The sequence below is a fragment of the Pezoporus wallicus genome, unplaced genomic scaffold (assembly GCF_028554395.1).
Source record: "Pezoporus wallicus isolate ANWC-B61680 ecotype Strahan unplaced genomic scaffold, APGP_CSIRO_Pwel_v1 contig_7545, whole genome shotgun sequence".
NCBI lineage: Eukaryota > Metazoa > Chordata > Aves > Psittaciformes > Psittacidae > Pezoporus > Pezoporus wallicus.
This window is the reverse complement of record NW_026642398.1, coordinates 1,313,224-1,328,313: the sequence shown is the minus strand read 5'-3', so window position 1 is coordinate 1,328,313 and position 15,090 is coordinate 1,313,224.

Genomic DNA, 15,090 nt, shown 5'->3' with positions numbered 1-15,090 from the left:
GTGAGGCATCCCTGCCCATGGCAGGGGGTTGGAACTGTGTGACCTCGAGGTCCTTCCCAACCCAAACCATTCTGTGATTCTATGATTCTGTGATACCATGCAAAGGGTCCCTCAAGCTTCAAGCTGCAAGGGAAAGCTGCTGACACTGATATGAGTCTTCACCTCCTTTCTCTGCTTATGGTGCATCTATCAGTGGTGGGAAATGGCTCTTATGGGCCTGATTTGCTAAGGTGAGACAGTACCAGCCGTGGCCAAAACGTCTTAAAACTGCTGGAGGTCTGGTTTTCCAGTTCTGGACACCACTGGTTTGGTTTGTGAGTGCTCCAAGGAAAGGGGCTTGGCAGCTTTGCTTTATAAACCCAGGCACCTGATTGTTCCCAAAGGTTCAGCTGAGCTGCTCTTCTGCACCTAAGACTTAATTTTAGTGGTGACAAAGGCTGATGCGAAGAAGTGTCCACGCAATACAGCCTTGGCTGTGTCAGCTCAAGACTCTGGTGTCGTCTTGGACTGTGAAGATGTCAAACACTGGGATGGAATTTGTGGTCCTCATTGTTGGAGGTTTCCAGGACTGGAGGAAAGCTCTGAACAACCCGGGCTGATTGCTGAAGCTGGCTCTGCTTTGAGTGAAGTTTGGACTAGAAACGTTCTGAGGTCCCTCCTAGCCTGAATCATCCCATCAGTCCTATGACCTCCACACTGGCCACTGCTGGAGTGAAGAGGGAGCTCAGGTCTACCTCAGACAACACTCTTCTGGCCCCCTGAAGAAGCTGGTACCACTTTCGAGCTTGTCCTGAGATGGGAGCTTTAAAGGGGAGGCATTTGGGGTTTGAAGAAGGTAACGCACAGGCTGGGACTGCCTTTCGGACTTTGTTTGCCACATCTCCACTTCTCGCTATGTTTTTGGGCCTTCTAACCCCTGAACTGCAGGTAATTTCCGTCTGGGATGAGCTGGTGCATTTTTTTGCTATACAACTTTCACCCTGTATTTGTTTAGCTCTGGCAGCAGCACTTCTCTGTTCCAATAGATCGCTTGGAGCAGCAGAGGGAGCGCAAGAGCAAGGAAAAAAGAAATGCACACACAATATGAGGGGGAGTTTGATCTCCTGAGGTGCTTTATGAGATGTGAACCAGTCCTGGGGAGAAGTGACTCCCGACCACCTTCTGAGTGAGTCCCTCTGCATTTTCACTCACAAAAAGGACATTCTCACCAATCTGTCTTCGCCTGGTGGATGTGAGAAAATCTCCCAATTGCTGCAACAAAGCAAATCAGAAAGTGTGAACTCTGCAAACTCGGAATCCAGGCTGAAAGATTTTCATACAAAATCAACAATATTGGTGCACAAAACCAGCAAACACATGTGAAAAACACCTGATCAACTACTATATGGGTTCAAACTGAAACAGGGGAAGTTCAGGTTAGACATAAGGAAGAAGTTCTTTACTGTGAGGATGGTGAGGAGCTGGCACGGCTCCCAAGGAAGCTGTGAATGCTCCATCCCTGGCAGTGTTCAAGGCCAGGGTGGACAGAGCCTTGGGTGCCCTGGTTTAGTGTGAGGTGTCCTTGTCCATGGCAGGGGGTTGGAACTGGATGATCTTAAGGTCCTTTCCAACCCAAACCATCCCATGATTCTATGATTCTATTTCACCATTTAAGAGAGAAAAAAGGGACAACGATCTCTGTGCCAGCCAGCAATGTGACTCGCTGACCCTTAGTTTGGCAATGACACACGTTGTCTTTGTTATCCAACAAAATCCAAGGTCCTCAAATTTTTCAAGTTGCACAAGGCTGCATTTAAGTGCTGCTGAGGCCAAGGAGATTTAAGCACATGGCTCTGCTGAATCAGAGCCTCAGCCTGTAAATATTTGTTAACTTGGTCCAAGAACACAGGGAACGCAAATCCTATGGATCCAATGAGTGGCTGGTGCACAAGTCAAGGCACTCGACCCTTTCTGCTTTTAACCAGAAATAGGACTTCAAACAACCATTCAAATATCTGCCCTTTGTTAATCTTTTCAGGGTAATTATTAGCCCAATAAGCCAGCACCTCATATGGCTGCCTATGAACACAGTATTATCCATTCCATTTACAATGGAAGAAAGCAGAGAAAAACTCCCAAGAGCATTCAAATTGTGTACTTAAGATAAAGGCCCCAAAAATCAAAGATCTTTACTCACATCTATCTGGGACCATATTTTCAATGTCAGCTCCTCAAATAATGACACATAGAAATGAGTCCAAATGACTTACAGAAGAAACAGACCTGAGTCAAAGCTCATGAGGTAGCTCATGGGTTTCAGCTCCCATTATCCAATTTGGTTTGGGTACCACCTAAACATCCATTGCAAACTGAAAGGGTAGTTGGACATTTTGCTCGACTGCTGTTCATTTGGAGTGCACATTGCCTATGGTGTTTGATCCAAGTCTAGGAAACCACGTTCGGTACATTACTACTAATAAGTACCCATTGGGAGACAGCTCCTAACTCCCCAGCCTTTGCACTCCATGAGGAATACTTTATCTCAGATGGTGAGATGTGTGGCTTCAGTGAAAGTAATGTGTTCTCAAGGTGGTGTGGGGTTCCTCTTGGAGGATCTTTGGAAGAGCAGTCTCACTTGTGCATCCTTCTAGGACCCCTGATCTGGAGACTGATAGACTGCTCAACAGCCAGCATCCAGTATCCAGGAGTAATTGCTTGGGCTGGTCCTGACCGATTTCATCCAGGGAGGGTTTGGTCCAGCAGCTCTAAAGGCAGCAGCAAAGTTACTTCAGGAAGAAGCTCCTGTAGCTGCTTGCTCCTGGCACTCAGCATGGGGCTGAGGGACAGGGATGTAGTGAGTCTATAGTGAGTCTTTGACAGTGCTGGGCAATATTTCCTCTGGTCCTGGGGCACTCGCAGATGAGATGGGACATTCCCAGCTTGCTAAACTTGTCTTCTTTACCTCCAAGGTAACAGTGCCTCCAATACCATATGGTGAGACCTTACAGAGATATGTGCTGCCTTGGTTCTCTCAGAGCTGAGACACAACAATAATCCTGGTATGCACAGGGTCCTTCCACCATCCCTAGCAAATCTGCTCTCCTCCAGGTTCCAAGAGACCCTTGTATAGAGCAGAACACAGACATGAGGAAGCATCTATGCCTGCAGACATGAGGGAGTGAGTCAGGCTGCTCCAATAGAGGAGAACTGATTTACCAGCAGAGCAGTGGATGAGTCAAGGATGTACAACACCCCAAGTCTCCAGACTTCACCAGCTCTGCATCCATACCCTCACCTACTGCCTCCTCCTACAACTAACAGTGATGTTTGCGTCCCCAGGTTGCTAGTAGGATCTGAAATGCCTCCACAAGCTTCCAGCTCTGAGTTAGGTGTCCCTGCATGCAACCAGGCATCCCTATGAAACTGCATCTTGCAGCTCTTCCTTTCCTCCTCTCTCCAGCATGCATCCCACCTCACCTGAGCCCAAACTGAAGCTTGCATCTTCCTACATCCTCTCTCATTTTTTAGTTCCCTTGCAAGGAAACCTGATGCAATGGGAAATGCAGCACAAACCAAAAGCACAACTGCAGAAGGCTGTGAAGAAACTCCCCGGTGAGGTCCATGCTTCCCTTTCAGGGGTGCAGAGCTGACAAACAGTTGTGAGTCTGTTCTGTTCCTCAGAAGGGGATGAATTCACAACTCATCCATCCCAGCCAGCAGCAGGGCTGGGTTCAGAGCAGCCTGTGTAGGTCTGCAGAGCAGACACTGTTCTCCATCACCCCTGGGGGCTGGCGGTCCCCAAAACCAGTGATGGTTTATGGTCTCCCAATAGTGCCAGTCGCCAAGCAGGGTTGCAAGACACCAGGGAAAGCTTTGCAAACGCAGCAGGGATGCTCTTGGCAGAGCTTTTACACCACACCCCAGCTTCTTCCCCTTGTTTTCTTTAAAGAAGCAAGATTTATGTGAATCATCCCAGGCAGCTTCAACCCCAGCGATGCTGAGTAGAAGAGCCCTCAAGGACATTATGTTCCCTCCAGATTTGCAGGGCAAAAGCAGCCACTGCCCTTGGGCAGTAGCACTGAGGGGGCCCTCCCTGTGTTTGGCAGGATGCAGGGCAGAGCCTCGCTGAAATCATGGGTGAAAAATGGGATGAGCTGTGTCTGTGGGAGCTCCTTTACACTGGTGCCTGCCTCTGCCCATCCAACCCTGACATAAAAGGTCCCAAACCAGCAGCTCTCCCAGGTGGAAATGTGCAGAGGTGGCATTTTGGGTCATCAGGGCCTTACCCTGGGTGGGGACACTGGGGCAAGGGCATGGATGCACAGTGAGCAGGAGACATTGGGATGGGTTGGGATGGGTGGCAAAGCAGACCACAGCTTTGGGCATGATGTGCCACCCAGCTGATGCATCAGTCTGCAGGCATGGTCTGTCCCCTTGTACTGTGGAGAAGAAGGATGGCAGAAAGACCAGACAACCCTGTATTCTGCCATTGTCCTGCTCCAAATCTCCTTGGCTTCACCCCCCTCTTCTTGATGTTCCTAGTCCCTTTCCACTAGTGTGTTACACTAGCGCTAGGGCTTGCACTGACATACCCCAGCTCTTGGTTCTGGCGTCTCCATGCAGCCTCATGCGTGGCACACTAGCATTAAAACCCCTTCCCAGTCTCTGTGCTGGGCTGGGCTATAGAGGGATGGAAACCAGGAATCACCTCTCCTGGCTGTCCACAGCACAACATGCATTTCCACAAATCCCAGCTGCAACGGCCTGTTTTGTAGGGGACACATGAGGGGGATGGCTCTTCACCCAAGCTGTCTGCCCAAAGCAGTGGTTGGTGTAGGGTCCCAGGCCAGTTAGCCCTGCATGTTTGTGCTGGCCAATGTGTTTGAACCTCTCCATGGCCAAACAGGGAAGGCCTCATGGCACCTCCTTCCACCATCAGCAGCACAGGAAGGCCAGGATATCCTCTGCTTCCCAACAGGAGTGCACAAAGCAAATGCCCCATTCACTTAGTCCATCAGATGGGGCTGCACACACAGGCATCGTGTTCATTCCCCATCCTGGAGGGATGGCTTATTGCCACAAGAGATGATAGGACTGGCAAGGCTGGCTGTGTGTGATGGGAGGAAGAGAATTGAAAGGGCAGGATGCTTGGATTCATCCTGCAGGGTTGTCATCTCCCCTCCGGATTTATCACCCACTGCTAATTACAGGCAGCCAGCTCTGTCTGATGTGGACAGGCCCTGGCTGTGTGCTCGCAGGCAGGGAGGACACAGCTCTCCAGGTCCAGGAGAAGGGCTCTTGGATGCTGGAACTCAGCTCGTGTCCTCAGGAGCTCTCAGGCTTAGTGGGGGGAAATGCAGAGGGCAGCAAAAGAAAAGCAAGCACAGACTGAGCCAAGCTTTTCTTCTGGCAGCTGGCACCAGACATTCACAGGGGGATTATTTCCTTTTCTTTTCCTCCTGAAGTGGCACAAATGGGTCCTGGAGGAGAGAAGATGATTAAACCCCATGGTCCTTCCAATGTGCTCAACCCTGAAGGGCTGTGGATGCTTTCCAACCTTCGCTCTCTGCCCTATATGCCAGGATCCCATCCCTATATACCAGAAACTGCAGATCCCACCCTGCACCGCAGCTCACACTGGTGTCATTCCCACCCAGGGCCCCTTTCCCTGGATGAAGGCAGAGGAAGCCAGCCACACTGCCCCGAGGATCCCCCCCATTATCATCCTGGGGACACTCAATGACACAGCCGGGTTTGCGACCGCCTGAGCCGCAATCTCGGATGCGATACAGGGAGTGGGAAGGACCCGCGGCGCAGTTTGGTTTGGCAGCCCCTGACAGACAATGAAAGGTCAGGCTGCAGAGGAGCTTGTTTTGTGCTCTTTTATTTCCCTGGCTTCTGTTCAAGGCTGCGTCCTTAAGGACAGGGATTCTCTATGCTGGTGGCTGAGAGCATGGGTGGGCAGCTGGCTCTTTGTGCTGGCGGGGTTTGTAGCATGCAAATGCTTTATGCGAGCACAGGCTGCGAGAGGAAAAGACTGGGGTGGGTGTGAGCTCAGAGCAAGAAGGTGATGGAACTGAGCACCGGGATATGGCTTTGTACCAGGTCCTTTTCTCTTTTACACTGGAGTTTAAGGCATTTCCAGGGGACCCAGTGGATCAGGGATTCAAACGTGTGTTGTGGATTAAGCTGCACACATGGGATAAAATAAGGGTAGCTCCTTTTCAAACAGAGCCTAGGATGGGGCAACCTGAGGGTCCGTATGGAAGCAGTCAGGTAGGGTTTGATGGTGTGGTCTCAGCAGATCATAGAATCATAGAATAGTTAGGGTTGGAAAGGACCTTAAGATCATCAGGTTCCAAACCCCCTGCCATGGGCAGGGACACCTTATGCTAAATCATATCACCCAAGGCCTCATCCAGCCTGGTCTTGAACACTGCCAGGGATAGAGCATTCACAACCTCCCTGGGCAACCCATTCCAGTGCCTCAGCACCCTAGCAGGAAAGAATTTCCTCCTTATATCCAGTCTAAACTTCCCCTGTTTAAGTTTTAACCCGTTACCCCTTGTCCTGTCACTACAGTCTCTAATGAAGAGTCCCTCCCTAGCATCCCTATAGGCCCCCTTCAGATACTGGAAGCTGCTCTGAGGTCTCCACGCAGCCTTCTCTTCTCCAGGTTGAACAGCCCCAACTTTCTCAGCCTGGCTCCATACAGGAGGTGCTCCAGTCCCTGATCATCCTCGTGGCCTCCTCTGGACTTGTTCCAACAGTTCCATGTGCTTTTTATGTTGAGGACACCAGAACTGCACACAATACTCCAGGTGAGGTCTCACAAGAGCAGAGTAGAGGGGCAGGATCACCTCCTTCGACCTGCTGGTCACGCTCCTTTTGATGCAGCCCAGGATACGATTGGCTTTCTGGGCTGCAAGCGCACACTGCAGCTGGCTCATGTTCATTTTCTCATCAACCAGCACCCCCAAGTCCTTCTCTGCAGGGCTGCTCTGAATCTCTTCTCTGCCCAACCTGTAGCTGTGCCTGGGACTGCTCTGACCCAGATGTAGGATCTTGCACTTGGCATGGTTAAACTTCATGAGGTTGGCATCAGCCCACCTCACAAGCACGTCGAGGTCCCTCTGGATGGCATTCCTTCCCTCCAGGGTATCAACCGAACCACACAGCTTGGTGTCATCGGCAAACTTGCTGAGGGCGCACTCAATCCCACTGTCCATGTTAGCGACAAAGATGTTGAACAAGACCGGTCCCAACACCGATCCCTGAGGGACACCACTCGTTACTGGTCTCCAGCTGGACATGGAGCCATTGACCACAACTCTTTGTGTGCGGCCATCCAGCCAGTTCTTTATCCACTGAGTGGTCCATCCATCAAATTGATGTCTCTCCAATTTAGAGACAAGGATGTTGTGTGGGACAGTGTCGAACGCTTTACACAAGTCCAGGTAGATGACATCAACTGCTCTACCCCTGTCCATCAGTTCTGTAGCCCCATCATAGAAGGCCACCAAGTCGGTCAGGCAGGATTTCCCCTTAGTGAAGCTGGCTGTCTGTCACCAAGCACCTTGTTGATTTTCATGTGCCTTAGCACTCCTTCCAGGAGAATCTGCTCCTGGATTTTGCCAGGCACAGAGGTGAGACTGACTGCTCTGTAATTCCCTGGCTCATCCATTTTCCCCTTCTTGAAAATGGGGGTTATATTTCCCTTTTTCCCGTCGTCAGGAACTTCACCTGACTGCCAGGATTTCTCAAATATGATGGCCAGTGGCTTAGCAACTTCATTCACCAGCTCCTTCAGGACCCGCGGATGGATCTCATCAGGACCCATGGACTTGTGCACGTTCAGATTTTTAAGATGGTCTCGAACCAGATCCTCTCCTACAGTGGGCCCAAGGTCTTCATTCTCACAGTCCCTGCATCTGCCTTCCAAGACTTGGGTGGTTTGGTCAGAGCCTTTGCCAGTGAAGACAGAGGCAAAGAAGTCATTCAGAACCTCAGCCTTCTCCAAATCCTGTGTAGCCAGTTCTGCCAAGAGCTTCCTGAGGGAGCCTACATTCTCCCTAGTCTGTTTTTTATTTGCTATGTACTTGTAGAATCCCTTCCTGTTATCTTTAATACCTCTAGCTAAGTTTAATTCTACTTCACCCCTTGATTTTGGTATGGGTTTGATGTTCTAGAAATGGTGCCGTTGCTTCCTAAACTTCTCAGGGCAGGGACAGCCTCACACCCAGCCTGATCCCTGCTGTCCTGCAGGGACAAGGACCTCAACATGCTGCTCTCACACACAAAGAGGGTTGCAGGATCACCATCACTGTGCATCTCCAGCAGCTCAGAGAGGTGAGTTAAGCTCCTTGGGGTATCCTGCCGGGCTCCATGCAACCACTTCCTCCCCTTGGCCACAGCACAAGGCCATAGGGAGATGCAGTGAGTCCATGTGGACTTAGAAGCTGTCATTACATCTATCATCTACCTGAGCTTTAGAATGCAACAAGGAAACTGGTTGTTGGATGTACAGCAGCTATTTCAGGCTCAATCAAAGCAAGATTAGAGCTTGTTTCTTTGGAAGATGGAAAGGCTTTGATGCATGGGCCAACATCTTCTTCTGGTCACCAGTACCCATACTAATATTGTTCTAAGCCTCAGGAGCCTGTTGAGCAGCTCAACTGCCTTTGTAGGCCAGACATATCGAGGGGTGATGTCAGGCTAATAATAACAGGCTGATGGTTAATAATAACAGTCTGATCTCTAATCTGATTCATGAAAGCGTAAAGAAGAGAAATAATAAATGCCAGTCAATGTGGTTTTATGGAAAAGGGGTCTTGTACCAACTTGATTTCATTCTGTTAGATCTTAAAATTGGTTCATAAACATAACTGCATATGCAACGTGCTTGTAAAGGGTGAGATTTGTACAGTGTGGCATTCCAGTGGGGAGAAAAAAGCACCACACATCAGTCGAGCACATGTTGAATGAGCTAAGAGTTGGCTGAATGACAGATCTCAAGAAGTGGTGATCAATGGGAAATTGCTAGTGACTGGATCTGTTTCTTCAGTGGAAAATCCTAGGCCCAAAGCCATGCAGCCTTCCCCACCCGTGAGCTGGAAATGAAGGCAAAATAGCTCCTGAAGAAGCTGAGAGAGGAGAAAAAGGAGGTGGATGAGGACAGACACAGGGACTGGTCAGTCCTTCTTGGTATGAAGCTGTTTGCATTCAGACTTATTCATTCCATTCCATTTAGCCCATCAAGATGGAAAAGGACCCCACTGGTGGGCTTAGGGATGGAAGTGCAATGGGCTGGAGCTCAACCTTTTCATGGTATGACATGCATGGTGACAGCTGAGGGAGCGAGAGACATCTCTCTGCGGGGCTTTGCATTTGGCAAACGTGCATCCCATAACAGAAACATTCCCAATAGGAAACAGGCGACAGGTTGAGTGAGGGGTGCATGTAGGGAAGTGATTTAACTGCTTTAGATGCAGTCTGAAATCGGGTACAACATACAGTCCTTGTGTTCACACTGTAGAGAGAATACTGACTTGTCTGTGTGGGGAGCATGCGGTCTGGACATTATACCCTTTACAGCTATGGATATCTTAACCCTAACAGAAGGAGCTGGAGTTGGTCCATAAGGAGCTGGAGGACACAGTTGCAGTGCCAGGGGAATGAATGTGCCCCAAGGGGAGCATCTCTCTGGAGTCTTTTTCAGTGACCCAGTGTTACACCCTATGAGATACTCTTCTCTTCTCTGGGAGCATCATGAGACTACAAGATAATGCAGGCTGGAAGGGATCTCAGGGGGTCTCCTGCTCAAAGCACGGTCAGCAATGGGGGTCAGTCCTGTTGCTTATGGCTTTGTCCTGAAACCCTCTTGGGATGGAGACTGCAGGGAGAAGAAATTGAGGAGCTGCAAGCAGGACTCAGTTTCACTTCCCAAGCCTGTCATTTGGCTGGGATAGTTGCAGACATAGAATCATAGAATCATGGAATGGTTTGGGTTGGAAAGGACCTGAAGATCATCCAGTTCCAGCCCCCTGCTTTGGAGTGCTGAGCATCCATGCCTTGAACCATGCACCCAAAACGCGTCTGCCCACCCATCTCTGTCACCCACAGCCACCTGAGTGCTGCAAAAACAAGCTGGTGCTGTTTGCTTTAAAGATCAGAGCTCATTTAAATGCATTGCTTCTCCCTGTCTCTACCTGATACCCAGACGAGATGCCCCGGCTGAAGTGAGTCAGTCCCTGGCTGCAGCCGGTTATCTCTGCCAGGCGGAGGCAGCTCTCGCATCCTGCTTCTCCCATCAGGTCTGTAATCATCTCCCACCCCCAGTCCTTGGATCGAGCCCCAGCTTGGCTGTGACACGTCCCTGGAGGCTGCCTGGTTGCTGCGGGAGATGATGCTCTGCTCCGTGAGCCCGAAGGGAGATGTTGCAATAGAAACCAGCACCTGCAGCCAGGGAAGGGCATTTTCCAAGCCAGGGAGCTCCCTGCGTGCCTGCAGCACATAGAGCTCTCCAACGGGGTGCAGGAGAAGCCGACGGTTGATTTTCTTCCCTCCTTTTCCTTTTTCTCCTTAAGGATGCGCTGACACAGCTCCAGGTGGCTGCTTGGCATCTTCCCCCTCCGCTGCTGACGCCGGCAGCGAGTGACTCAGCCCATTCCAGGCTCTGTGCGAGCCTCTTCCCCTCCTGCCCCTCAAGTACTTGTTCTCTCCAACGCGTAAAGCAAATTCCTGCCCAATGAGCAGCTCCTTGCTGTGGTCACGGCACGGAGAGCCCCTGTTCTGAGCCATGGGGATGGTCATGCAAGTCTGGGTGAGGAGTTTCGCCTTCTCCCCTCCTTGCCCTGCTTGCAGGGAAAGCTCCCAGGACAAAACCCACCCCTGGCAATCGCATTGCTGCGCCTTTGCCAAGCAGAGCCTCATTCCCCGCTTGACTTTTCAGCTGCGTTTGTTGAAAACATCTTAATTTTCTTCCCAACCCAAGCTCTGCCCTACATTTTCATACCTACAAGCATGGGAGTTTCCAGATACCGCAGTGCGAGCAGGGCAGCACCTCCTCTGCCTCCTGCCCAGACCCATAGGATGCCATAGTTGCTGAGACCTTTATGCCTGCAGCCTCCCATCACTGCACATCCTATCCCTGATGGTCCATATGTCCCTGGTCACGGAGGGGAGCTGGAAGATCCCTTGAAGACTGCATCTCAGGTGGAGATGTTGCAAAAGGGCTGATCCCAAGTAGGAGCAGTGATGAGAGCTGTGCCCAACAAGAGCTGGTGCTGGCTGTGGCAGCCTGCAGCGGTCCAAAACAAGCAAGGGAAGGCTTCATCACACAGCAAATAGGGAGCAAGGTGGCCCTCACAAAGTGCTGTTATCCAGTCCCATGAGCCTGGACCATTGCTGGTCCAGACTTTACTGAAGACCATTGAAGGCCCTGCAACCTCTGCCTCTGTCTCTGCAGAGCAGAGAGGTGAGTTGTTAATATTGGCAGGGTCAGCTCTGAGCCATGGGTTTGGCTCCCAAGGCTTTGGGCGTCTGCAGCATGGATGTCTCTATGTGAGCTGAGCATCTGGGGCCCCTCTGTGGAGGTGGAGCTCTGAAAGAAGTGTCCATGCCAGGATGAGATTGGTCCCTCCTGAATCTCCAGTTAACTCTTCACTTGATCCCTGCTGACTGGAAGGGGGAGCCAGGGATGAGACCACACTGTGGACACCCACTTTGAGTGGATCTCACTGATTTTGGCATTGGCAGGACTGAAGGCACTGCAATGCGTGGCCATGATGGTAGGTACCCACCTCAAACGGGTATGGGCTAAGGCACCACAGACCGTGGCACTCATTCAGAAGACACCTGAGAGCCCAACTTAGACCTTTCCATAAATCCCAAATCATGGACTTTCACAGTGCTTCTCTTAGGGAAGGCAAGGACTTGCTCATGGAGCAGCATCAGCCTAACACAGGGATTCAGGATGCACAGGGGTGCATGTTTCTGGTGACGGAGATCCAGGAGGAATGTGGGCAGGTAGGAGGCAGCGTGTCCGGGCAGGAGAGCGCGCGGGTGTTGCTCCAGTGCTCAGAAGTCCCCCTGGCCTCCTCGCTGAGAGGTGAGGCAGCAATTAGTCTGATTGGAGCCCCGCTCGCTCATTGCACAACCATGGAGGCTGTGCCCCTCGCAGCTGTGCGGTTCAAAGCCTGTGAGGAGATAAGGATCTGCCTTGGGGAGCTCTAGGGCAATCCAAGGACAGCGCTGGCCATGCTGTCCTACTGCAGCATCACCCTTTTCCAAGCTGGTATCTCACTTAAAAGCCTTCCTGAGCCTACAGCAGCACGAGGGGAGTTTCCTCCCCACTTCCCTGCTTATCCCACCCAACCCTTTGCAGTTATTCCAGAGCTCACACAGTTAACATCAGCTTTTCCTGCTAACCAGCCTGTTCATGCAAGCTCCTGCTCCTCAGCCTCCATGGAGACTCTGTTCTTTGCCTTGGTCATAGGAGCAGAGTTAAACCCCAACTGGTTTCATGAGGGAAGCATGTTTTGTGTCCAGTGGTGAAGCACTGAGATGTCCAATAGTAGGGTGTGTGTTATGTCTCCTCCGGGTGGACTCTTGGGTACCCGTACCATAGGGTATGGATACTTGGGTAGGCCATACCACTTAGGTCTTTCCTACAGCTGCTGTTTTCCTTGGTCTTGTAGGAATATGGTGGTGGTGTGAGCTCTCATGCTCTGCGGGGTTAAATTTAACTATGTTGGTTGAGACAGAGAGCAGCCCATAGGGAAAAGGGCTTTATGTGATCACTTGGAACCCTGGGTGCACCCTTAGAACCTGCCCTGGCACTGGGCAAATCACCCTCTGGCTTGGGCTCCACTTTATGTAATCTGGCTGCAGCCCATCCATCTAATTGCAATAGGTCCAACCCTTGCCAACCACCTCCGTTGTCTGCCTGCGAGCTCCCAGAAAAGAGGACTGGGATGACAACCATTGGGATGGGATGACACATTTGGGATGTGGGCTGAGGTCTCCAGCTAAGGGGCAGCAGCAGGACCCCAACACCCCCCTCCATGCATCCCTTTACCATCCCTTGGCCAGAGTTTGGCGCTGCCTTTGCCTCCCCATGGTAACTCCCCCATTAGCAGCACGCAGGGATGTACAAAACAGTGAACGCTGTTTATTTCGCTGCTGGAGTGTAACCACCATCATTTCATTACAACAACAAAAAGTGATTACTCAAAGGCATACAGGGCTGGTTTTTTACTCCTTTTTTACACAAGATGTAAGTAAACAGACAAGTTTCTTTCTTAAAAAGGTTATAAAGTGTCAAGATCCTATACCTCATCTGCATATTCAAAGTGATGCCCCATCCGATACAAAAAGCATTGGGTATAATAACTTAGCTATGGCTCAGACCAGAAGAAACAAAATACTTCCCCCCCCCCCCCCCCAATAAGTCATCTGGGCTTAATCTACATACTACTAGGGTTGCCCATGGAGTTAGAAAGGAAAATATGCAGCTCTTTGTTGCACAGAAAGACACAGCAGGGAAGTGGAGAGTTCATTGGGAGATCGTTGTTGGAATGCCCCCCCCATTCCCAGGAATGTCTGCAGGACCACAGCCAGCCCGTGACCCCCAACACCCTGCACAAAGAAAGCAGCAGCATTTTCCTCCCAGCAGACAGCATCCCACTGAAATCCACTGGCAAACTGCACCTTCCCAGCCCGCTGGAAGCAAAGGGGATGGAAGAGGCTGGAAACTGCATGGAAGTCACGGATCTCCCTGGGAGTTTTTCCCACTGGGACTAACAGAAACCAAACGAACCCAGGGACAAAATTAAACCAACCCCAACTCTTTCTATTGTAGATAGAGCAAGACTCTGCTTCCTCGGGTGATGTGTTACTCATAAAGGCTCCTCACCCAAAGCTCTCAGCCCAAGCACCACGGTATCAACCTCATTGCAAGACTCATTCCATGAACTTACAGATGTGAAGTCTAAATGAGCATCACCAGACCTTGGTTAAATAGAGCTGGCCATTCCCATTGCCTTCCCACTGCTCCCAACACCCGCTCCATCCCACTGGCAAACAGGGAGAACAGAAGGGACGCATGAGCCTTGTATCAGAAACGCACACAGTGCCACTGGTGAGGACACAGCTATCAGTTCCTGCTCAGATTTATACCATGATTCAGCCAGGATTCCTAAATGAGCCTACGAGCTCTTGGTTTGATGGATCGGGCACCTCTGCTTCGCCACCCCTTGGGTCTCTGGATCTCCTGCCACCAGTCTGAAGCCCTGTCCCTGTGAACTATGGAAAGATGGAAGCTTTCCATGCAGAGGGTAAGGAAGGCAGATATATGTAACACCCAGTTCGTGCCTTTGCTTCTGCAGAAAAGGGCAGGATAAGGTGGCTGGTTTGTAGCCGAAGCCAGTCTCATGTAGCCAAAGCCAGCCAATGACATGTGCCAGGACCCAATGGAGACAACCGGAGCCATAACAGAATTAGCAAATAAGTTGGCAGATTTTCAAGGCTCTCCTTTCAATATCTTGGCATCTGAGGTGAAACAGGGATCAGAGTACAAGGAGACCCCAAAACCAGCCCAAACCATGAGCCATTGGCCACTTAGGCCTTGCTCTGGTGCTGCGTGTCTACTGAGCTCCAACTTTCCCTCTTCCCCAACTATGCTATGATCTTAGTGACAGAACTTGACAGAACTTGGCTCTTTGAGGTTTATAACCCCAAACCTGGGTGGGAAACCTATCGTCAATGTTTCTGTGTCCATCTCCACACCTAGGAGGTGACAGCAAGTCCCAGGACAGGGGGAAGATGCCCGTTAAAAAAAAAAGAGAAAAAAAAGGACAATTAAACCATCATTATTTTCTCTCTTTTTGCAGTGACTCCTAAGGGGATGAAGATGCTGCTCTGCCAGCCAGGGGTGGTCAGGATTTGGCCACATGGATTGCACCAGGTCCAGAACTGGAAGCTCCGTTTTTAAGGTGGTTGGGTTGATGCTACATAAAGTGAAGGAGCACTGCAAAGCCTCCTCTCCCCTCTGTGTTCCCTCCAAACAAGCCCACCAAGCTGAGATATGAGTGTACAATCAGAGCTCAGCAC